Genomic DNA, 23,998 nt, shown 5'->3' with positions numbered 1-23,998 from the left:
TCATTTAAATTAATTGGAAAAATGCCTTTATGTCCCTATCGCTAAGAGGCATTTCCTGGCCTATAAACGGAACTAAAAGGTGTTCGTCATATGTCAAAACAAAAGAAGTCCTCAGTGCAAACACCCATCTACTTTCTGGCCCTGTCAGGTTTCCACTAGTTTTATGTCTTGGACAGACTGATTGAACCCTGCAGGTTCCTTTCTTCTCACACGTTGAAAAATGTCACTTAATTCTCTAGGGCTCTTCAGACCCCTCAGGCTCTCTGACTTGTTTAACTTTTGTGGTTACCTGGTACCTTTGCTGTCATTGAGTGTGTTCCACTGGTGTGGCTTCTCAGTGGTGACTTGGCCGTTTGCCCCTCTCTTCAGCGTCACTGCCACGTAAGGATTTGCTTCCTGTATCCTGCTTGTCGCGGTACACTCAGTGGTCCTTCCCCCTTAGAGCAGAGTATTCGTTCCTCTGTTGACTGCTGGTCTTGGTGTCTGTTCGTAGGCCGCAAACCCATCATTGCTGCAGCGTGGCCACGTCACCAGGTAAGACAGTCTTTCTTCCTTCCTTCTCGGTAGTATCACCCCTTCTGATGCCGGCTTCTTGTCGTGTTTGCTTCCTCTATTCTGCCTGTAGCGGCACGCTCGGGAGTTGTTGCCTTGAGAGAGAAGGACATGTTCCTTCATTGTTTGCTGGTCTTGGCATGTGTTTTTGGGCCCCAGGGCCCACCATGACTGCAATGTGATCACGCTACCAGGGAAGATAGTCTTCCTTCCGTCTCGGCAGGATCGCCCTTTCCAATACCAGCCTCCAAGTGTCTCTCTCCCCTCTCTTGTTGCTCCATAGGCCTGTAGTGTAGCGTGGCTCCACCCCTCCAGGACGTTCTCACGTCAGAGGCTTGCCTCTGTGTAGGATTATACTCTCTCCATTCAAAGTTCCTTATTCTGTCGCCATACTCATAAGAGGTGTGTTGTTCTCCATCAGCTGCTGAGTTCATGAAGATTTCGGCATTACCTTGAGCCAACATTAGGGAAGTAATGTTTGTGCGTTTTGAATGCGGAGCAACGGAAACAACATCAGTCGTTTCTATTCCCATGTAGGCAGACAAGGTATTCTTTATAGGGAGTTCTAGATGGGAATGAGAGTCTGTGTCCCCTGAACGGGAGTCACTCTCAATAAGGTCCCACTTGCACAAACCCCTTGGGAGGGTTTGACTGAGTGGACTCCTCTCCCTAACCTCAAAGGGGGTTGCTCCCCATAGGGGAGAAGGGACAAATAGCCTGGATTCATCACACACCCCATGGGCTCAGTTAAACCCAATCTTGTATTTTATTTTTGTTCTCAATAAGAGTTTACCTGAGATTTTTCCTTCGAGTTGTCCGTCAATCCCTGTGGCAAAGAAAAAGGACTGGAACATGCAGTTCTGCATCCAATACATACAACTACTGCAGCCTCAGTGAAAGCCCTAAGGCTGAAATATGGACACGCTTCTTTAAAAGCCTAAAATTCTAAGAAATATTATTATTATTTATTGAGCGTGGACCGAACTTCGGGAAGCAACAGACTGCTTTACAGTCATAGGGGGAAGAACACAGTGAGGGAAACAGAGAAAAGGGTTTGAGGAGCAAACAACAGGGGAGGGTGGACAATTGGCAGCAGGGGATCTAGAAGCAACTAGAGGAGGAAACAGGGGGGAGCTGATCACCGACGTTCAGGTAGGGTGGGGAGCAAAGGGTTTGTGGACCTAGGTGCTGAGGGGAGGAGCCATTTCTTGAAGAAGAAGGTTTCCCGAATTGTAGAATCGATAGGGCGAGTCTGATTTTGATGGGGAGGAGGTTCTAGAGATGTGGGGTGTAGCTAGAGAAGGCCTGTTTTCTGGTTCTTTCCTTCCTGCACCGGTGGAGTTCAAGTCTGCACATGTCCTTACCTCTGGTGGATTGCAGGCCTCAGGAGATGCTGAGTTTCTCAGTGAGGTAGCTTGGGGACTTTAGGAGGACAGCCTTATAGATGATACAACAGGATTTGAAGATGATACAGGCTTGCAGCAGGAGCCAGTGCAGTTCAATGAGGGTCGGGTGATGTGGTTGAATTTACAAAATCCTTTCATGTCATGCTGCAGCATGCTGTAACGCCTTACCGGATACCTTGCTGAGACAGCACAGGTTTTCCCAGGGGACATAGATGCACTGCAGACGTTAGTACCCAAACTCCTAAGTGGACCCAGGTGACAGCACTGAAGAATAACAGTGCTTCCACCCAGCCCCTAAAAGGCGTAGGATTCTGTGTGCCAACCTGTGTTCCGACCCCCACGCCAGCAGTGATTTGTTTTGCCTGCATAAACGGTAGAAAAAGAGAAACCATGAGTATGCCTCCAATACCTCAATCCCTTTCCCTTTGGTATCCTCCCCCAACCACTGCTATATACCTGGTGGTTCTGCAAAGGGGTCCTCAGTGCCACTCTGGTAAGCTGGTGAGTTTTTCTTTGAGTACAAACGGACCTGCAGCGGCGATGTTGGAGCTGCTCTTCTTTAGGTTGTTAGTCCGACACAATCCACTCAAAGTTCGATGTTGCCTCACACTGAACTTAAATATTAGTAGGTAAGTATTTCTCAGCCAAATGTCTCATGCGCAGGTTGTACTGGTTTAGCCAAAGTGTCTTAGGTGATTATTTGTAGCCAAAATATCACATGAGCAGGTAAGTACTTATTAATCATAAGTCTCATGCACATGTAAGTATTTAGTGATCAAATTGCAATTTGCAGTTAAGCTATGGTAAACAAAAGTTCCTCATGCGCTAAAGCGCTCTTTGTATTATGTCTCTTGCTAATTTATGTCACACCGTTACTGCAGCGCTCTGTGTACTTACCTGTATGTGTTCTTTCTTTTGTTGTTTCAGGATCGCAGGTTGAGGACCTTTCAGGATCACAGATTGGAGTCCTCTCTTCACTACGGGTCCGGAGCTGCGCACGTAATCCGGCAGTCAAGAAAACTGTGCAGAGAGGAGCAGCGGCCACTCAGGAGACACAAAGTCTTGACAGCTTCTCACTCGGGTAAGACGTTCCACTGAACAAGTGTGAACGCCAAGTATATACCAATGGGTGGGCATGGCCTTTGTAGTCTCCATCCCAAAATGGTGATCGGCTAGGCATCCTGGGAAATGTAGTTCTTTTTAATTATCTTGAACTACAGCAGCCCATGCCTTACTACGCATGGAACCCGTTGACCCCTATTTGCATGTATGTTCCAAACATGTATACAGCAGGGCTTTTTCAGTCTGCAACCTATAAATAAGGGCCTGTTTTGATGTACGCACTTGTTCTTTTTGCAAAGAGTGTACAGTGTGCTCCCTTCCTTTGTGTCATATGTGGGGCTGAGCTTGTGTCTGGGGATTTCTAACCCCCTAAGTCCCCCCCATTATGTACCGCCCTGACACATGCATAGCACATCTGAGGGGTGCCAGGGTAGTCGCCGGAACGTCTTCCAAGAGAGCATTGTCACCATTGAGGTGGGAGAGGACCAAGGTTTGGACAGCGGATGTGAAGTTATTTGTTCGGGATGAAGGGCTTGATTTTTTGCAGGAGAGAAAGTTGGTACCAAGCAGTTTGTCTCTTCCTTGCCATACGCTGTTTAAAGGTGAGGTGTCTGTCGATGCCAAACCCACAGTACTTGGTGCAGGTGGTCAGCTGAGGCGTGAATCACTTGTGGTTCATAGCGGAGAGCCAAGTCTGGATGTCAGGGTGCTCAGTGTTGTTAGTTAGCAGTAGGAATACAGTCTTGGGGAGCGGGGGGGGGGTTAGCTTCAGGTAAGCACTGGACATACAGGACTCAATCAATGTGAGGCAGGCCTTGAGTCTGTGGATGTCTTTGATTGGAGGATATCTTGAGGTAGATCTGCGAGTCATCTGCATATTGATGGATGTGGATGTTGTGTGGAGCGAGGATGGTTCTGAGCCGTTCCATGTAAAGATTGAAGGGGGACAGAATGGACCCTTGCAGGACTCCACAGGTTATGGGTAGGGTTGGAGATCTGGAGGAATCAATTTGTATGAACTGTTGGCGATTAGCAAGTTTGGATTTGAACCAATTGAGGAAAAGTTCACCGATCCTCATTCAACAATATAGATTGTCAGTGAGTGTCTGGTGGTCTACTGTGTCAAGTGCTGCTGAGAGGTCAAGGAGAATCAGGAGGCAAAGATGGCCATTAAGGATTTTAAGTAAGTGGCTCACATGTAAATGGGATGGAACCAATTCAACTTTGCGTAAAGACTACCTGTAAGCAAATAATTAGACACTATCCATTTTACACAGACATGAGATTTTATAATAAAAGCAAGAAACACAAAGGAGATGCAACTATGTTGGAAGGGGTCTATTTGGCACAGAGGTCAGCACAAGAACGAAATTAACTGGTACAAAGGCAAGAAAAAGGGAAAAGACTGCAGATATACATTTCCTCTTTCTTTCACTTGTACATTGCACTTTCACTTTCTCTCTTCGATTTTCCATTCTCATTCCTTTGCTCTTTGTGACAAGGTCCATACTCTGACCTTGTCAAGAGGGGGAGGGAACCTCCCGCAGTCTGGGGTTGGAGGCCTACCATGGAGTAATCCAATGCCAGTCCTACTCCAGAGAGAGACAGTGGCAGTTGAGAAGGACCCAAGTACCTGTTTCGCCCACCCCAACAAGCGCTAACTAAACATTTGCAGTATTCATTTTTCTCACACCATGCCTCCTGTACAATATGCTCGCCAGGTTTTCTGTCTCCCATTTAGATACAGCAACAATCACCCATCTGAAGGGGAGAGCTACCCAAGAGACAGCTGCCCACCATGTTACATGTTAACAATTCCACAATGTCAGAGGAACTGGATCGGCACCCAGATGGAGAGAGTATAGTAAGAATGCCACAGAGCACAAGCGGATGTGAAACAGACCATTCACTGCTTCCCGGCGCCGATAGGTGCTACAGAGAGACCACATACAAACCCTAGACCACCAGGGACATAAAGGTCCACAAACCCCAAAGGTTACATCGCCTACCTTAGGGAAGGCTACTCAAGGCCCACCGAGACAAACCTGGACACTTTACAGAACCGTACGCCATCAGTGCAACGCGGTGGCCCTGTGCGGAGAAAGGGGTTGGGCTTAACCTGTTCTGTATGCTTTCCCCTGCTTGTAACAATCTGTGGGTGGGAAAGACATGGCCAGATTGGCCATGGCAAGGGATCCAATGGAGAGGAGGTGGCAGAAGTAGTGTGGCGGAGGATGTAGGAGTGTCAGTGTCGTATAGGGAGTAGGAACGTATAGGGAGTAGGAACACCAAACAGGTGCGGGTGAGGTTTGGAAGGAGTGAGAGACATTGGAGGGATAGAGAAGGAAGAAGGGTGTACGCAAGTAGAGGTGGGTGGAGTTGTGGGAGAAAAACATCTAGGAAGAGCGAGGGAAAGAAATATGTGGGGGTGAAAGGAAACTGAGTCGGGCAAAGTGTCTGTAAGGCACAACTTCAGTATCCCTTCAGATTACTAACAGCAGGATAGTGTAGGGATAGTCTAAGAAGTCCCTGAGGGAGTTCAGATAGAAAAGGCCTCTTGCCTTTAGGTTTTCACATCCAGCATCAGCCAGAACTGAGAGTGAGAGAGAAAGAGATAGGGCCCACTGAAATCTTTTTAAAAAACCTTGAACCATCTGTGAGACTTGGAGTATTTCTTGTACCATCCGTGACATCTTTCTTTCACTCTTTCTTTTTACCTTATTCTTTCACTTTCCGTGCCACTTTTTTTGCCATTTACTCTTTCACTCACTCTTTGCTCTTCTTTTGCCATTTCACTCTTTTTCCTTTTTCTGTTATTTCATGTGCCCCTTCTTTCTTTTGATTCCCCTCTTTCTAACCTTTGCCTTTTGTTTTGTTTATTTCACTTGCACTTTCAGTCTCTTGCTCTTTCCTTCACTCCCTCTTTCACTTGCTATGTTGGTCTTTGTTTGCCTCTAAGAATAATTAGGCTATGGCATCTGTTATGCAAGGTGTCACCAGAAAATAGTTAGCAGGCTTCATGTAGATTGTTTTCAATGATATTGTGGGGGTGCTTTCAAGCAAAAAAGGGCTAAGGGTAAGCCCTGAGGACAAAAGGGCGAGGCATTTCTGTTTGGCTGTGGCGAGTGCTGCATCCATCTTTCTAGTGAATCTGAAAAGAAAAGGTGACTTTGAATTACTGGTTAACGGCGGTATGTTGGACTTGCACGCGGCTGTGCTGTGCGGCGCCTTTAAACCCTGAAAGGACTGTGTTGCCGTATGCACCTGGATCACCTGCATCTACTCAAGCTGACATAAAAGCACGCCTCCAACGCCCTTACGGTGTAAGCACTGAGGACGAAAGGGCGAGGCATTTCTGTTTGGCTGTTTGGCGAGTTGGAGCCAACCCTGGAACGTTACCATCTTCTAAGAGGAAAGCTACCACATCAGGAGGGCAAGGAGGAGCGGCGCAAGCGGGGTTAGTGGCACGATCCTGCTGCAGAGCGGAGTGGTCGTCTTACATCCGCTCCCTTGCTCTCCGTACGCCGGGCGAGTCATGCCTGCCTTACAGCGAGAAGCCCGGGAGACCGTGGCTACTCCGCTAAGGACAAGAGCACAACGCAAGCGGGACCTGCCAGAGGCTGCACAGATGTCACGGCAATCTCATTTAAGTCAGTTCTTCTCCTGTGCGTCTGAGACATTAGAACTTAGTCTTAGCCCCGCTGTCTTGTTGCACACTGCTGACTCTGAAGTCTTCGTGGATGTTAGTTTACGAAGCGAGCTTATGCTGCCTACAAGTGTAACTACATCTGCCGACTCTCCCTTTACATCGTTGGTGAGTGACTTGGTGAATGTTGTTACTCTGGGATCGCACTCTCCGCGGTGCTGTCCTGACCAAATGGTTACGACTGGGAGCGGGAATTTGGGAGGCGGGATCATTGTGGTGCAAGGTGGCTTGCGCAAAGGAGTTTTGGAACACAGCAATGTCCAGATGATACTGGCGCCGACATTGAGTGAGTTGCTTCCAGCAGTTGGTGAAGTGCTCCCTCAGCTTGCTGCTCTTGCGGGCCCCATGAGTCTGCCTCCTGCATTACGTGTCCTTGCATGGCGCTGCTATAATGCACTTACAAACAACGACCATGGCAGAGTGAGCGAGAGCAGGTGTGGGGCTCCCGTGGAAGCAACCCAGTCACTCGTGACGCCTCCAGTCTGCTCTAATAATGTGGCGCTGATGAGCAGTTTGTGCAATCCTGCCACTCTTCTGAATGGCCTGGTCGGCACAAGCCCTTAACAAACAGACAGGAAACTTTATTACAAGTTGAGCGTGATTGTCAATCTTCGATGGTAGAGTCAGACAATCCGACCCAGATGCTATAAATAAAATCATCGACGCTGGGGATGCAAGATTCGGTGAGTCTGACATGGACGACGCCGTTGGCAACACTTGGCCCTGTGGGGTCTTGCAAGGTGGGATCAACTCACCCATTCAGCATGAAATAGTTAACAGTGAGGGTGGACAGGCAGAATTCCTTGGAAGTAGCGAACAAGTTGCTACATGACCTGACTTGACCTGACAAGTCCCGCAAAATGAAATCCCAGCTAAACACCCCTCACAAATCAGCATCTGAAGAAAGATGCACCTTAAAGAGAAATAATCAACAACTTCAAAACATTGAAAAATGTCTGGCCAGACATTTGGGCCAGTGTGAACTATAAATGGAGGCGGATGGAAACCAGTCCATCGCATGTTATCAGCTGTTCTCAGGTTCATCCTCGAAAAAAACATTGTGTCAGGACGAGGGAGTTGAGCCGAGGATCATTCTCGGCCAAGAAGAAAATCCACTTGGGCGATAGTGGTGTCTCAGACTCTTCTGGACGTGCATCCTCTGATTCTTCATTTATGGAACATCCGTTCCCTAAAATTAGAAGGATTAAGGAACTGAACTCGCCCTATAAACCCACGCTCAGCAGAGGATGACCAGCCTTCAATAAATGAGTCACAATCTCATGCACCAAATTTTATGAAAATATCAATGACAACACGAAGGACCTGACAACCTTAGTTACACTAATGAATTCTAAGTTACTGCAACTCGAGGAGTCATTCAGTCGGTCCAAAATTGAGCAAAACGAGTGCATTAAAAAGCTGGAAGAATCGCTCAAACTCCTGACAGTGCAAAAACGAAATGATTCCATAGACAAGAAGCTGTTTGCCGAAGTGGCCAAAGAGGCCTTGGCTTTATTTAAAAACGAAAAAGCAGACCCAAGAACAACAGGCACCCTCGAACCAGCGTTGTGCAGTTGTAAACAGAACAAGGGGGCAGCTCTCACGCAAGATTCGAAAGTCCAAACCTTGCTGATAGGGTCTCAGCCTGAAGTGAGTGGTGCAAAGGTGTTAACTCAAATTGGCGCTGAGATTGACGCCAATTTGAGACTAACAATACATGAATATCAGAACAGCGTTTCTGACTCTAGCCTGAGGACAACCATGGAACATGACAAAGAAATCACGAAAGTTCCTTTGTATGATTTAACTGAACTGAGTCAGTCTTGTAATTCTCTAACAGACAATATTGCTGACGTCTCATTTAACACGGCCTTTGAACAGGCGCAATGTTTTGATAATCTGGCTCAATTAAACGTACAAGTACCCACGTCCTCAGGCAGTCAAAATCCTGACGTGGCAATAAATATGCCTAAAGTACATACCTCTGAAATCCCAAAGTGCAACGGTCCAGGGGTCTTTCCAATGTGCAACAGAGGTGCACCCACTCCCATGAAGAACTCAAAAGCTAAACCCCCCTCCTCAGACCCAAGCAAAGAAATCTAAAAATCAAATTGGGAAGAAAATTTCACGGGCCAATGGAGCGAGAAAATTCCTCCGCAATATAAAAGTGGTACATGTAATGGCAAATAACCCCAATGAACAAAACCAGTTAAGATCACTAAATGCCTTGAGAAATCAGAAGTCTGTGACTGATCTAAAACTTGATCAGGTGAGTGCACCTGTGTGCATTGAAGATATCCCAGATGAGCTATTAGACATGTTAACGTATGAAGATGGCGTGGATGATGACTCTCAGGCTGCTGTGAAAGCAGCGTGTGAAATTGAGGCAACAGCAAAGAAAATTACATTGGAGGTGTGTGATGAATCAAACAAAACCATTAATAAACCAGTGAGCACCTCAGCTCCTCACTCCAAAGGAAGGCTGTGCACCATTGTACCAGTTGAAGTCGCTGTAGCTAAAAAGGAAATGGCCCCTGTGAGCCCTCTATTTCTCACACTAAATGATAAGAGAGTTGTTGAGTGGCAGAATGCAAATGCAACAAGAACAAATCATTGACTCAAAGTACAGGGCAACAGACCATAGCCACCCACTTGCTGATGGTAAACACATTACTCATCACGATAGAACAGGAGGGGCGTCGGCTGGAGACTTGTACATCGAGAAACAAAACTTGAAGAACAGTGCAATCACCCGCCAGTGTTTCACAAATTGTGAAAACGATCTTAGGGAAAGTACCAATGGTTTACCAACCTACAAGCTGATGATAGACCGTGTGGAATCAAGTGATAAATTGATCCTGAATCGAAACAACGTGATCAAATTACTCCATTACGTTCCAAGCCTACGAGCAATCGAATCAGACAAAGTAAAAATAGCTGAGTTTCCTGATGGGGAACGTAATGATAAAGTTCTGTTACACCTAGTAACAAACATCATCGTTGACACTGTTTTGGAAGCAGGCGCTGTCCTTTTATCCTTGAGATTTTATGTGTACAAACAGTCGGACTTTACTTCTAACATGACTACGAAGGGTCTACTTCATGATAAAGTGAGTACACCACCAGTCTGCACGATGGAAGAGGATCTAGGAAAACAGGCAAGAACCGCAAAAGCGCCTGCTCGGCCTGACCAGACTCTGGCTCATGAGAAGAAAGGGCCTCAACCGCCAAACCTTGGGGGTTGTGGAACAAACAACTCCAGTACGAATAAGGTCAAGCTCGTCCTAGAGCAGTCAAAGCTTAAAGACCCTGCCAAAGACCAAATTAGAATAACAATAGAAGGTCTGAACCACACAAAAGAAGCAGAGTAAGAAGACTTCAAACTTGGGAATAGCTCTGAAGCCCATAGCGGATGGCAATGGCTTGCAAAATCATTGAACACACAATCTCGAAAGTAATGCCAGAAGGACTCCAGCATAGAGGAGATTTTGTTTCGCTCGTGGAACACAAGGGGATTTGTGCAATTGTTCAACTCAAATTGGTTAGTTGGTCTGGGGATAGTGTGTTTACAGGAAACCTGGCTATGTCAACCGCCGATTGCTGAAGGCTATGAGATCGCATTTAATCCGGCCATAAAGAATGAAAAAGGTCGTCCAATGGCCGGCTTAGTCACCTTAATCAACAGAAATTCCGGCTTTCGCATCATAGAAACCACAAACCACTCTCCATTTATTCAAGTGACCTCTAAAGGAAAGCCCGGCATGCTCAGTAGTATGCTTGACCAATTGAAAATTGTCAAGTTGTACTGGAACCATTGTGGAGCGGGCAAGCAATGTTTTTTAGATCAAGTATCCACATTATTAGATACCTTACAAGAAGATGCTGAGTGTGTTAGTCTAATCGTGTGTGGAGATCTAAATATTGACTGTGTTAACAAAACTACAACCCAAATGGCAAATCTGGCTAAGGAATGGAGCTCAGAGATGGACCTAAGAAGATTACATAGGCTAAATGGAAACACCTCTGGCGACATACCAGCTGCCGCAACATGGAGGCTATTGGAGCTCAAATCTCGGATCAATTACATATTTGTCTCTGACAACGTGCACGCGAGGGTGAAATCCATGAAGGTGGTACAAAGAGACAACAGTGACCACGACATGCTGCAAATGGAACTAAGGGTCGCCGGCCCGACGACAAGCTCAAGATGGAACCATAAAGTCTTAGTCGAATCGAATAGAGTAAGACTAAGACTGAATGAAGCAGCGGTCTCTCAAATCTCAAACCAGTTCCGCAAAGACTCCCTATCTGTCGAGTATTTTCACCTCTTAACAATATTTAAAGGCAAAAGAAGTGGGCTCAAGGCATTTAAACTATGCTCACAAACACAGCTTTGACCTTTAAATATTAAAAAGAAAGCGTCTGATGCATGGCGAGATTATTAAGATCAAGGACCAAGACGCACAAACTAACGCATTCAAAAAAAGGGCTGCAAGACAACGATTTAAAATCTGGCTACAAGCACAAAAACACGTAATGCTGCAGAAAGATGCCAAATCAATGCTTGATAGCCTGCGTAATAAAAACTCTGGTGAATTTTTGCGGCTAATTAACAACACACAAGCACCTCAAATGGCACTATGAAGCAGCATGTTGACCGAGGCTGACTGGATGTCGCACTTTACTGAAGTTTAAAAGAAAGGTGAAACCACCTGTATTGTGTACTTAGACGGGCCATCGTGTTGGGCTCTAACTTTCCTAAGAGAGGACATCAGAATGTGATCACAAAAGCAAAAGGCTCAAGAGCACCTGGAAACAAATTTTACTATAAAACAACACCCTGAAAAATGGGCCGACATTTTTCTAGCTTTGTTTGAACGAATCAATCAACCACGTTACACTCCTAAATTGTGGAAAAGTGTGGTAATCGGTTCAATCTTTAAAAAGGGAAATAGAGCCAGCCCAGTAGCTCTATTAGATGTTTTGGGAAAGATCTCTGCAACTTTGTTACAACGCAAGCTGGTCGAAAAAATCTAACCATGTGGACTTGAGACACGCGGGCTTTGTAAAGAATGTCAGATGTGCACTAAATCTTCTGTTAAATCTGATGACGATGGAGGCTCTGAGAACAAATACGAACTTGCATTCATTGACTTTTCTTATGCTTTTGATAGCATTGATCGTGAGTTACTATGGCACAAATTGAAGTCCTGGGGATGTCCAGGAGACTTGTTGGCAGCAATCAGAGAGCTACATACGGACACAACTATCAAAATCTGGCTAGACCAAACTGGTACTCTCTTGGCAGAGATCAAAACCTACACGGGAGTCAAACAAGATTGTCTGTTGGCCGCTGTTATAACTAGTCTTTTTCTATCCGACATTGGAACTGCTTTGGACGCTGTGAATTCGCTCCCTCCAAAAATCAACAGGTCTCACCTTAGTTGGCTCGTGTACACCGATGATTTTATTTTATTGGACCTCACCCCAATAGGCCTACAAAGGAAACTAGACGCAGTAGAAGCGTATGTGAAATCAAATCTACATATCAACACAAAAAAATGTGAGATCCTGATACTTCATAAGTTCAACACAGCGATGTATACCACTCGAAAAGAAGTGTGCTTGGTCTTTGGGGCAGGATTCCTTGAGAATTTCAACTAGTGCCAGAAATCTTGGAATGCAAATAAGTGCAAGCATCAATGATGGCCCATGGATTGGAGCTACCAAAGGGAAATGTAGACAACTTGCTTGCCAAGCGTTTGTTCTGAACAAAAAATGAGGAAAGTTCTCTTTGAAACCGGTACTGATCTTCTATCAACAGAACGTCATTCCTGTTCTCATCTATGGAGCAGAAAATGCACTTGGATGCTCATATGAGCTGTGGTCAACACTTGAAAACATTTTTTGGTCGAAAGTGCTGTGTCTGCCAAAGGGCATGTCGACAGCCTGCATACGATAAGAGTTATTGCTGATTTTAATGCATGCTAGGATTTGTTGGAATCTGCTGTCACTTTTTCGAAAAACAAGGGCAGCAGAGAAAATCCCTCAATTTGAAATCTTGCACAGCGCCTCTTCAATAAACAAGAATGACATCGTGCCACTGAGGATCAGTCGCTGCGAGGGAACCCTTGAAGATCTGGATATCACCTTAGCAACACTACATGAAAATCCGAATGCAGTAAAAAGAAAATTTGGCAGGCCAACTGGGTTCAGACTGGCGAACTGAGAGTGACAAATAAACCTATGAATGAGACACCCGGCGAGGCCATGGCCTTTAACAAGTTACAATACGTGGAGCTCTTTCCTGATCGAAATGCAAGGAAACTGTTTATGCCAGAGGTATTCAAACTGTGGGGCGCGCCCCCCCAGGGGGGCGCGGCCGCATCCTACGGAGGGGGCGCCAGAGCCAGGCATGAAATGTAAAAAAAAAATATATATAAATATATATTTTTTTTTAAATTGGAGGAAATAGGAAGGGGCAGCTCACATGGTCAGACTGGACGGCACCAATGAAAAAATGGCCAGCAGTTGCAAATGGAAATTCAGTGCTTTAGTCACAGACTGTTTGAATAGTACCCAAGGGGTTATTTTTTGTTCAAATGTAAACGAATGGTGATATTTAAAGAATATTTATTCAGCAACAATGGTCAAAACTACTAGCTGCATAGTGAAGTAACTCCTCAAACTGGCCCACATTGTTTGCCTTTGACAGTTCATTTCCCCAGCCGCACATGATCACTGAGCTATGCAAACGCTGGGGGTGTTTTGCTTCGCCAGCCTTGCATAGCTCATTGGAAATGCTGGCTGGGGCACTGCATGTATGTATGTTCGAGGGGGTGCTCCTGCGCCTCCTCGCACATACGGGCAGAGCAACCTGGGCCGGGGCATTTTAGAAACCATACGCAGGCCCCTGCAGAAGGTACGTTTATGGCGATTTATTTTTTATTTAAATGTGCATGGATGTGTGTATGCTTGCGTTATGGTGCTGTGGTGGGAGTAGGATGGGCGGCAGCACTGGGATAGTGGTGGGAGTAGCGTGGGGAGAGCCCAGGGTCTGTACTGGGAGTAGGGTGCGGTGACGGCACGCAAAAGTTCATAGCGATTTCTACATGCTGCCCATCTGACACTTTTGGGGGGGCCCGGCCTGCCCAAACTTTGCTCCGGGGGGGGGCCCAGGCCAAAAAAGTTTAAAGACCACTGGTTTATGCTATTCCGATTGAATGCCTTCAAAACTAAAGAGCGCCTTCGAACATGGTCGAGCAACTTAGACATGGACTCACTATGCAGGTTTTGTGCAAACGAAAAGGAGACATTAAAACATTTGTTACTGTTCTGTCGCGAACTGCGAACAGTCAGAACAGCATATCTGGGGCCTGTGCTCTTAAAACACCCGTCTCTAAGTGCAGATGAGTGGTGGCAGAAAATGTTTAATGGTGTGGACATGAACTTAATACTACCAATGACCTTTCTTCTGAAAGAGATCGAAAAGCTGTTGATGGTCAAATAATGTAGTGACACGTGAAGGAATGTAGTAAAGTTGTGCGTGACCGCATATAAAACTGGTGATATGAAGCCCGATTGGGGATGATGGAAATTTGGGATGTGTGGAAAATTTTAAAGGTTTGTTAAACCAATTTAAAAAAAAAAAAAGAAAAAGGGCTTAACAGAGCAAATGAAGGAGCTAAAGAAAGGGCACAAAAGAAAATGAAAACAAATAGCAGAGAAAGAAGGCGATTTTAAGTGTAAAAGAAACAAAAGGCCCGGTGAAGGAACCAAAGAAAGTGATTGGTCAGTGCAAATAACACTGCATGTGTGAACGTTTTTGAGTTCTTTTGGACGGATGGGAGACCGACTCGTGTTTAAGACAATGCGTTACTTGAAATAATGTTTATCTTTAGGTCAATATAAGCATCTTTCACCTTGTGGCAGGTTACAGGACAATGTAAACAAAACGAGGTGCAAATAGGAAAAAGGTGGTGGGGGCCGGGCGTTACTTTATTGTTTCATAAAGAAAATGATGTATGGGATTTCCCCTTTAAATTCACTACACCATGAACCTTAAAAGGTCATTTAGACAGGTAACAACATTTAAAGGGTGTAATTCTTTTTGGCCTGAACAGCCTGGTGTGCTTGAAGGCCAGTATAAAAGGTGCTTGCATAACTGAGCTTACATGAAGGCAACATGATAATGCTCCATCAGGTAAAGAGATCGTGTGTTGTAATTGATGGACTTAAAGAAAGCTCCTTTACGGCTGGAAATATTTGAGAATTTAAACTAAGATTAGATAAACAACAGGTTTTATCTTTCCAGCATACAAAGAATGCTGGCCACAAAGGTCTGATGGGGCAGGTAAGCAACTGGTTTTGCCCGGTAGCTGAAGGACCTTGCACCTCAGAGGCACTGGGTTTCAGGGCGCCATGGCTCATCCCTTTGCCCACCTCTCCAAGCTTGTCGATGCCGTGGACAGTCACTTTATGGGACTGCTGACAAATAACTCTGAAGTCAGCCTGCCTCGCACTTATGATTGATTATACGTGGCCATCTGCTAGAATCAACACTGATGCAGCTGCATTACTCTACATAAAAGCCTTATAAGAGAGCAAAGGGGCTGGCGTGTTAAGAGCAGGGGAAAGGACAATACAGTAGGAAAAAGACAAAGCTGTATTGAACTATATCTTGAAAATGGATAAAGCAGAGTGTATTTAGACCAATGAACACAAAGGGCACACATCAAGATGATGGAAAGCGCTCCAGGCAAAATTCAACAACTACTAGCACTGGACGTGCAGACCGCCAAACCATTGATAGGGGACACATGTCATGGCTCGTAGTGATTTAAATACAACATGTTGAATACAATTTGATAAAGTAGTAAAATGCACATTGGCAACCTGGAAAAAATAAAAAGTGCTGGCTGTGGAGATCAATGTAGGTCTGCTCTCTCTCCCTGTCTGTCTCTGTCTGTCTGTGTGTGTCTCTGTCTCTGTCTCTCTGTCTCTCTGTCTCTCTCTCTCTCTCTCTCTCTCTCTCTCTCTCTCTGTCTCTCTCCCTCTCCCAGTCGTTATCTGTCACTCTCTGTCTCATTCTAGATCGGGCTATCACTGTGTGGATGAGAGTAATGTTGTCAGGTGTTCACTAGTATACTTCCAGCCACCGGTGACAGCAATGGGACTAGAGGAAAAAACACACGCCTGGTATTTGGAGACATCACGTTTGTCCTGCAGAACTGTTGCCATCACATTGAGGGCGGAACACCTGTACGGGATGTGATGGGGACAGAGATAGGATCTGTGCAGGGCACTGTGATTCCGACAGACTTGTAAGGGACCAAAGGGCCAGGCTGAAGGGACTATACAATAGACGTTTCATATTTCCCTAATTACAGAATCAGTTCCATTCGTTTTAATCTGAGCGCCACTCCTTCTGAGAAGAACATTGAGACATTTTCTGTATTCTTGGTAAAGGAAATTATTGAAAAAAGGAAATCATTTAATTGCACTAAAATTGTAAAATTGCTCTTTTTAAAAATGTTACAGTGCTCATTGATTTCCAAGGATCAGTTCCAGAATATATCTTAGTAATAACTTGAATATTACGCTTGCATATTAACAAAACCTAGAATAACCATACATATTATTCTTCTTCATAAGGTTATCATTCCAAAATGGACAGTCTAGTAAATGATTCTTTTCCAATACAGATTTGTAAACTTGTTGGGCAAGGGGACAAATAGAACTAATAAAGGTTCCTGGCTCCTTTGCATAAACATCAAGGAGCATTTTGAGAACATAAGAAGGACCACATCTACTTGAAATAAAAGGCCAGATGTAGGTTTGTCTGATGCCGTCATGTACAATTTAGGCTGTCCCACGCACAGAACGCTCCACTAGAAGGAGCTGTTGCCTTTGGATATACAGTGATCCAATTCGCATAGCTTCGCCTGTTGTCACCGCTAGAGGGAGCTGTAGGCTTAGGATACATGGTGGCCCTACTGTGTCAATGAAAACCTGCGCTTTGGCCGGTGCACACAGGCCTTTGCACTAATATCTATATATTTGACAAATATGACCATCACAATCGAAACACTAAGTACCTCATGCACACTGGGCTTGCTACACATTTGATTTTTCACAACACTCAACAATAAAGTGTTTGCAACCTTGGGCCATAAATATGGGATAAAAAGCCTGTGATTTCTGTCACTCGATGGGGCACCAATACTGTCCCTGTTTCCGGAGATGTTCCCTCTCCCACAGGAGGCAAGACTCGCTGAGTCTGCAGAATTTCGTGCACGCTCAGTCCCCAACACACAGACATCCTTAGAGCGCCATATATATAGGATTGTGTTTAAAGAGAAGATGGGCAGGTATTAAGGGACGCTCAATGGGCAATTAATCCTGAGCTCCGCATTAAATTAAAGTGAATATTTTCATGAGGCAAGTGCTTACATCTGAAATAGAGTCAGACTGCACATTGCAAGCTCCCATTCCAAACTCAGCCCTTCATTCTTCATTCGAAGTTGATAAACTGAGTACCATTACATTGGGTAATAACAGCTATTATTATTACAGTGGGTAGAAATTGGGGGAATCTAGTAAGAATCAGAATATAAAAACCTGATAACATTATTACCCAATCCTTTTACATGCTTCGTCATGTACTTCATGCCTGTAAAGCAGTACACACACTAATGACACATAATGAGACAATCGCAGAGTTGAGAAACATCTGCCTCGGGCATTATCCAGTAAGTGCAAGCAACCAGAACAAAGAGCTAGTCCATAGTGTACCACAAATCTAAATTCCACTTGAGATGCACGCGGTGGCTTTTTGCCCATTACCAGGTTTCATACGCTTTCTAGATGTTTCTTACTGTAATGAATAGGAATTCTCAAACACACAGAGTTAATCTCACATAGGCACGTTTAGGTGAGTTGAAAGTAGCTCTAGGTAGCTATGATTATCATGGCAGCCAGGCTCTCCTGGGCTAGAAGCAGGAGGTAACTCACTACCTGCGATTTCCAAGACAGCTGGGGTTGAGTCACACTCTTGATGGGCAGCTGCAAATAAGTGCCCCCGTCAGATCTTATAAAGGAAGCATTTAAGGCCTTTGCCTCCCTTCAAGAGATGTCTCTCTGGTGTCTCAGGGGGGAAAAGAAAGAGACCCGGACATCCGGAATATACCCTACTTCAGCAGATGTTCAGCCAGTGTGCAAATGAGAAAGGAATAAGGAAGACCAGAAGATAAAGGGAAAAGTAAGTAACAAAGTCAGGTATGTGGCTGTGAAGAATCCTACAGACTCCTCACTAATTCCCTGTCTTAACTCTTCTCCCAGGTCGACAGGGAAAGGCAGACACTTTCTGATCTTGTCCCTGGGGTTGGTGTTCTGTGGTCGGATCACAGGCAGGGAGTGGGGGGGGGCATGGGTGAAGGTCAGGAAGAATGAGAAACCCCCCTGTTCAACTTGCCCCTGAAGCCTCACTCTTCTAATGGCTTATTGTAAAACGACAGAAATAAGAAAACCTAATTTGTCCATTAGGGACTTCAAGTCTCATAATTCCCTACGTACTGGGACGAGAAAGAGGGCTGAAGAGGTACAATGTTGTAGGAGTGGTCGGTTCATTAATGCAGATGACCCACACCTGAGGGAGACAAAGAGGCTTAAAAGGCCACCCTCAGGTGAAAGCCAAAGAGTTGCTGTTGTTGGTGAAGAGTAAAGGAAGCCAGAAGCAGAAGCAGAAGCAGCGTGGTTCGTGCTGGCAACCCAGGCAGAAGCTGGAGGAGAGAGAAGACGCCAGGACCACTGCTTAGCAGACATCAGCTGTCGGTCCTGAGAGGGTATGTGCCCCCAGAAATCTGAAATGCAGACGTTGCACAGCGGGAAGCATGCAGAAGAAAAGATTTCCCCCTTGTGACCTGTTCTGCAGAGGCTATGCATGCTAATGGAAATCGTGAAGGAGGCTCTCTCAGGTGGCTGGCGTGCACCAGAGAGCCTCCGGAGCAAGAGGGGCTCCAATTGGAAGTGGCATGGGTGAAGGAAAACTAAACCAAACAGTTTGACCGGTGGCGAGGAGCCACAACATTAGAAGTCCTGTGAGCGGCAAGGAGAACAGAGGTACACGTCATACATCGTGAGTTCACAAGCGGTCAGTGACCCCGGAGTGCTCCGTCTCTGCTTGCGTGTTGAAAGCAGGCATTCGGCGAGTGAGCAATGCTTGCGTAGAAGCAAAAGTAGCACAGAGAACGGTTTTGAATATCCAACTATTGCAAGGCAGCAGAAGCAGCACTCGCGTGTGAAAGTGATTCCCAAGTTAATTCTGAATACCGAACTAAGGAGAAGCCGATAAAACGTGTTAAAATCAAAGCCAAATGACTGTAACCTTAAAAGTGTGAGCCTGTGGAAAACCCAGCAACCTGAGAGGGCAACTTTGCTAAGGATAATTGTCAATAAGCCTTACCCAAGCCAAGAGAGACTGAAACCAAGGCAAACACAAGCTAGCCAATATTGCCAACAGCAGAAGGGGGCTAATGCAAGGTCTATAAACTCTGAAACCTCTTGCCCATACTGTATGCAGCCTATAGTGTAAGTTATGCAAAACAAGGGGGGTCTGGGAATCTCTCTACCAGCACAAACTCAGCCCAATGACCTGTTCTTGGGTGAATAACCCCTGGGAGAGACTCTACCAAGTCTTTAGCTCACTGTCCCTTTCACAGAGAAGAAACTTCCCTGCATATCAGTCTTTGTCCTGCCCAGGGGCAGTACAGCACCGAAATACTAGGCAATTCTCCACTGAACAAGAGTACCAACAGCAACCCCATACACGTGTTTCAGCCTTGTTGGGCATCATCAGTGAGGTGAAGCCGTGCCTCTCTAAGAACAGTGAGCAAGGGGTCCACGTCTAGATCACCCTGGTAACTTAGGGTGAGACCCAAAGTTAATTTATGCAAAACAAGGGGGGGGGTCTGGGAATCTCTCTACCAGCACGAACACAGCCCAATGACCTGTTCATGGGTGAATAACCCCTGGGAGAGATTCCACCAAGTCTTTAGCTCACTGTCCCTTTCACAGAGAAGAAATGTCCCTGCATATGTCTTTGTCCTGCCCAGGGGCAGTACAGCACCGAAATACTAGGCAATTCTCCACTGAAAAAGAGTACCAACAGCAACCCCATACACATGTTTTAGCCTTGTTGGGCATCATCATTGATGTGAAGCTGTGCCTCTCTAAGAACAGTGAGCAAGGAATCCACGTCTGGATCGCCCTGGTAACTTAGGGTGAGACCCAAAGTTAATTTATGCAAAACAAGGGGGGGTCTGGGAATCTCTCTACCAGCACGAACACAGCCTAATGACCTGTTCTTGGGTGAATAGCCCCTGGGAGAGACTCTACCAAGTCTTTAGCTCACTGTCCCTTTCACAGAGAAGAGATTTCCCTGCATATCATTTTCTGCCCTGCCCAGGGGCAGTACAGCACCAAAATACTAGGTAATTCTCCACTGAACAAGAGTACCAACAGCAACCTATAGTGTAAGTTAGGATAAACAAACATTACCAAAACCCAGGTAGAGGCCAGTTCTTTGGTTGCTTGTGTAGTGGGGAAACAAGAGTTATCCAGAAGGCGAGGAGTAGCATTTGCATACGAGAATTAAAGAGCACCAGTGTGAATCTTGTTTTCCATGAGAGGTTGTTGAAAGTTTTGAAGCTGCAATTTGTTGAATGCTGTGAAGCTGTTGTAACCTCTTGTGAGTTGACATTGACCACAAAGGTACTTGTTATTGTAAAACATTGTTCTGACAGGGGAGTATACTTGATGACAAGCCTTTGGAGATTGTAGGCCTAGCATGGAAGCAGGCCAGGTGGACGTTGAAGGACTGCTACAAGGTGGTCCTGACAGAGACACTTTGGGGCTAATTCATGGAATTTTTTGCACCGAAAAACTGAGATTTGTGTGCCATTCTGCCCGCAAATCCCTGTTTAACAAATGGGGATTTGCGGCCAGAATGGCGCACAAATCCCTGTTTTTCGGCGCAAAAATTCCATGAATCAGACCCATGATGTTGTTAGTGGTACTAGAGGAAGAGACATGCAAGGCTGTTGTCGAGAAGTTGTATTTCTTTGAGTTATCAGAGTGTCAAATCATCCTGACCAAGACAAACATTGTTGCTATTGAGGAACTCAGAACTGTTTCATGTTTCAAAGAAGAAGAGTCTTATAGCCTTTTTTGTGTTGGAACTTTCTGTTGACAAGTTAAAGTTGCATCGAATTGTATTGGAACTTTATTACAAATCAGGATTTCCTTGTGTTCTTTTCTTGAACTGTGAAGCAGAATCACGTTTAAACCTGGGGAAGGGGAGTACGCCCAGGTTATGAAGAGAGACTGTGGTTGCATTGTTAATTCAATCATTATTGTTTTGAACTGCCATGCATTTCCTTGTTTATTTGTTGTATGTATAAGTGTGAAGGACAAATATTGTTTGTTAGTGTGTTTCCTTTAGTTTATTTTAGGTAGGAAAATTCCCGTCAGGGTCCGGATAGTGAGGCGTTCATCCAAACTTCTAATATAATAAAATGGCATTTGTTGAGAAAACTTCACAACGTGGTCTGCCTCACATTCTGACCCCTCACAGTGGCCTTTGTCCCATGGTATGGCAGGGACTCTGGAAAGCTGGCCTACCACGCCCTTTGTGTCAAAGTCCGCCTATTTGGAGTCAGTAAGAGGCCCCTTCTTGTCCAAGGCTCTTCTTCAAGTCCGCTGACACATTCTCTGAAGAGCTGGGTTATAGCAAGCTATGACTTCCCATTTCCAATACACCTACTCCCGAGTTAGACATGAGCCTGTGACAGAACGACTAAGATGTCAACCTACCTTTAAAGAGCCCGACTAACCAAGACCATTGGTATGACCAAGAAACGCTGCAAACTACCCTACAGCACTACAAAGTCCTCTATGCCTTCAGAAATTCTTGTAAAGGTTCGATAGACAATACCCCAGAGTGCTACCATCCTCGAATGCTGCTGAGTCCCATATACCAGAGGGGACCCTCATGGGGATTAGCTGTGCAAGAATTAGGGAATTTGATGAGAAAGAAACATGAAGAGCACTTAAAGTCATATTTGCAAGAGCAGGACGCTGGTAGAAAGACAAAGTGAAGAACCAAGAGACAGGAATGATGCTTCAAGCGTGAAGCTAGATCCCATATGCCAGGAAGGATCCCTGCAGACCCTCACTAATGAGAGGACGAGAACCATTCCAGAGAGAATGCCAGGACCGAAGAAACAGCGAACAGTTGGTGCTGAGCCTGAACAGATTGACATCTGGCTTTTTTTTTCAGTTTACAAGCTTTATTCCAACATCACAAAATATAAACGTCATAAGCGAGAAATATATTTTCTAGACAAATAATTAACAGCACATAGAAAAAAACTATTTTGTAGAAGAAAGAAACTAAAAAGGAAGGAAAAACAAGAGGATAGAAGAAAGAAAGTCAGAAACCAGGAAAGGACAGAAAACCAGAAAGCAATTGGTTAACAAATGGAACCATCAATGAAATATTGAACCAAATAATGACAAATATGAATTCACACAGAATTGGCCTTTTAAAACCTTGGTGGGGTATGGACATGCACTAGATGCAGTAAATACCCCGATTAGGAATACAAGCCTATCAAAAGGCTCAAACACACAAAGTTGGATGCCATACAATGCAGGCGACAAGAAAGTGGCCAGTGAACACAAAGGCCTATATGTAGGGTGGACGAAAAGGCAGCCATAGGGTGGCAGAAGCAGCAGGAAGCTAAAACCACAAGCGGAGCACCGCCACTATGAAAGAATTCAGCTTTATTAGGAGCCATGGAGTCAATATGAGACTAATCCCAATGAGGAACAAATGTACACTACTCAAAGCTTTATCAAGAGGGCTGCCTCAGAACCCATGAGAATCCCAGTATAACGGAAGATTCACAGCAAAGAATTGTAAAACTGGGAGCAATAAGGAAGCAGCATTAAGAAGCACTTTTAAAACAACCTAAACTCATAATCCAGATGTTCGGAGTATAGCAATCACCAAATGCTTATACTCATTATCAATTTACAAATATAATCCAGAGGCCTGGGGGGAGTAGAGGGGGAGGGGGCTGACCTAATTGTTAACCACAGGGGAAAACGGGATATGCTGGACGCCTCAAAATCTATGCAAGGCATCTAGATACATCAACCAAGTTAGTACATATGAGGTCGAAACATGGGAACGGCAGAGTGAGAGCCACATTGGTACATGGCTGGAGCAACTGGCTATCGACACAGGGATGGTCAGACAAAGCCAGTTGGCCATTCACAAAGGTAAACACTCTAAGGCCTTTGACAGGGAGGATAAAATAATAAGAAAAAAACGAGAGTATAAGTGTTGGTTGAGATGAAGAATGTTCACGGCCCGTAATGGGCAGTGGCAACAGATGTTTTCGGTGCTTTGTAGTAGAAAAATTTGAATTATATAGCAAACACTGCTCAGGGCTAAGGGAGATACTCGAGGTACCATGATAAATCCTATCCCTGAGTGTAAATGGAGAGAGTACATTATGTCTAATTTTGTGACCAAAGCAGATGTAATTTTTGGAATTAAGACTCGAGGGGAGATGGCCACTAGCCCCAAGTGTTGATGACATTTACACTGTCATAATAAAACTGAAGGGTTCCCGAGCACCGGGGCCTAACGGGCTGTCCAATGCCATACTGAAAGTCGACCCCAGTGCATGGGCACTGGTGCTGAAAATACTGTTTGAAAAGGTGTGCAAGGAAAAAGTAGTTCCTGTAACTTGGCTAAAGGCTACACTCTTGCCTGTATACAAAAAGGGTGACACAGAAAGCCCGGAGACCTATAGATTATTATCTCTGTTAGATGTTACAGGTAAACCGTGTTGTAAGTCTGTGTTGCACGCCTTCCAGGGCTGGGCAGAAGAAAATAAACTGGATTTCACACGAACTGGTTTCCACCCTGGGTCAGCGACCAAACACAATATCAGGTGTTTGGATTCCCTTATTGGTGAGGCCGCCAAGAAAGGGAACCCTGCATTATACCCAATTTGGGTGGATTTCAGTGCTGCATTCACGCTCGTTTATGGCAGAAGCTGCGCACATGGGGCTGTCCTGAATGGTTACTGGCGATACTTACCCAACTACACTCGGGGAACAGTGTACAAGTGTGGTTGAATAACCTAGGATTCATGACATCCCCACTTATGGTTAATAGGGGGGTCAGACAAGGATGTGT

General features: G+C 45.2%; 2 protein-coding genes across 4 annotated transcripts in view; one reads left to right on the top strand and one right to left on the bottom strand.

Moving 5' to 3' along the window:
• Window positions 1-23,998, top strand: part of TRAK2 (trafficking kinesin protein 2) — a 522,775-nt gene that overhangs the window by 8,209 nt on the left and 490,568 nt on the right. Inside the window, exon 2 of the mRNA XM_069615471.1 lies at window positions 2,886-3,039. The gene's annotated coding sequence lies outside the window, so the exon portion shown is untranslated. The remainder of the gene's footprint in view (window positions 1-2,885; window positions 3,040-23,998) is intronic.
• Window positions 1-23,998, bottom strand: part of STRADB (STE20 related adaptor beta) — a 189,205-nt gene that overhangs the window by 113,693 nt on the left and 51,514 nt on the right. The window lies entirely within an intron of this gene.

This window comes from Ambystoma mexicanum, chromosome 9 (genome assembly GCF_040938575.1).
Source record: "Ambystoma mexicanum isolate Mex_15411 chromosome 9, UKY_AmexF1_1, whole genome shotgun sequence".
Lineage (NCBI taxonomy): Eukaryota > Metazoa > Chordata > Amphibia > Caudata > Ambystomatidae > Ambystoma > Ambystoma mexicanum.
Note: the sequence above shows the minus strand (reverse complement) of the source record. Positions and strands in the feature narration are given on the sequence as shown.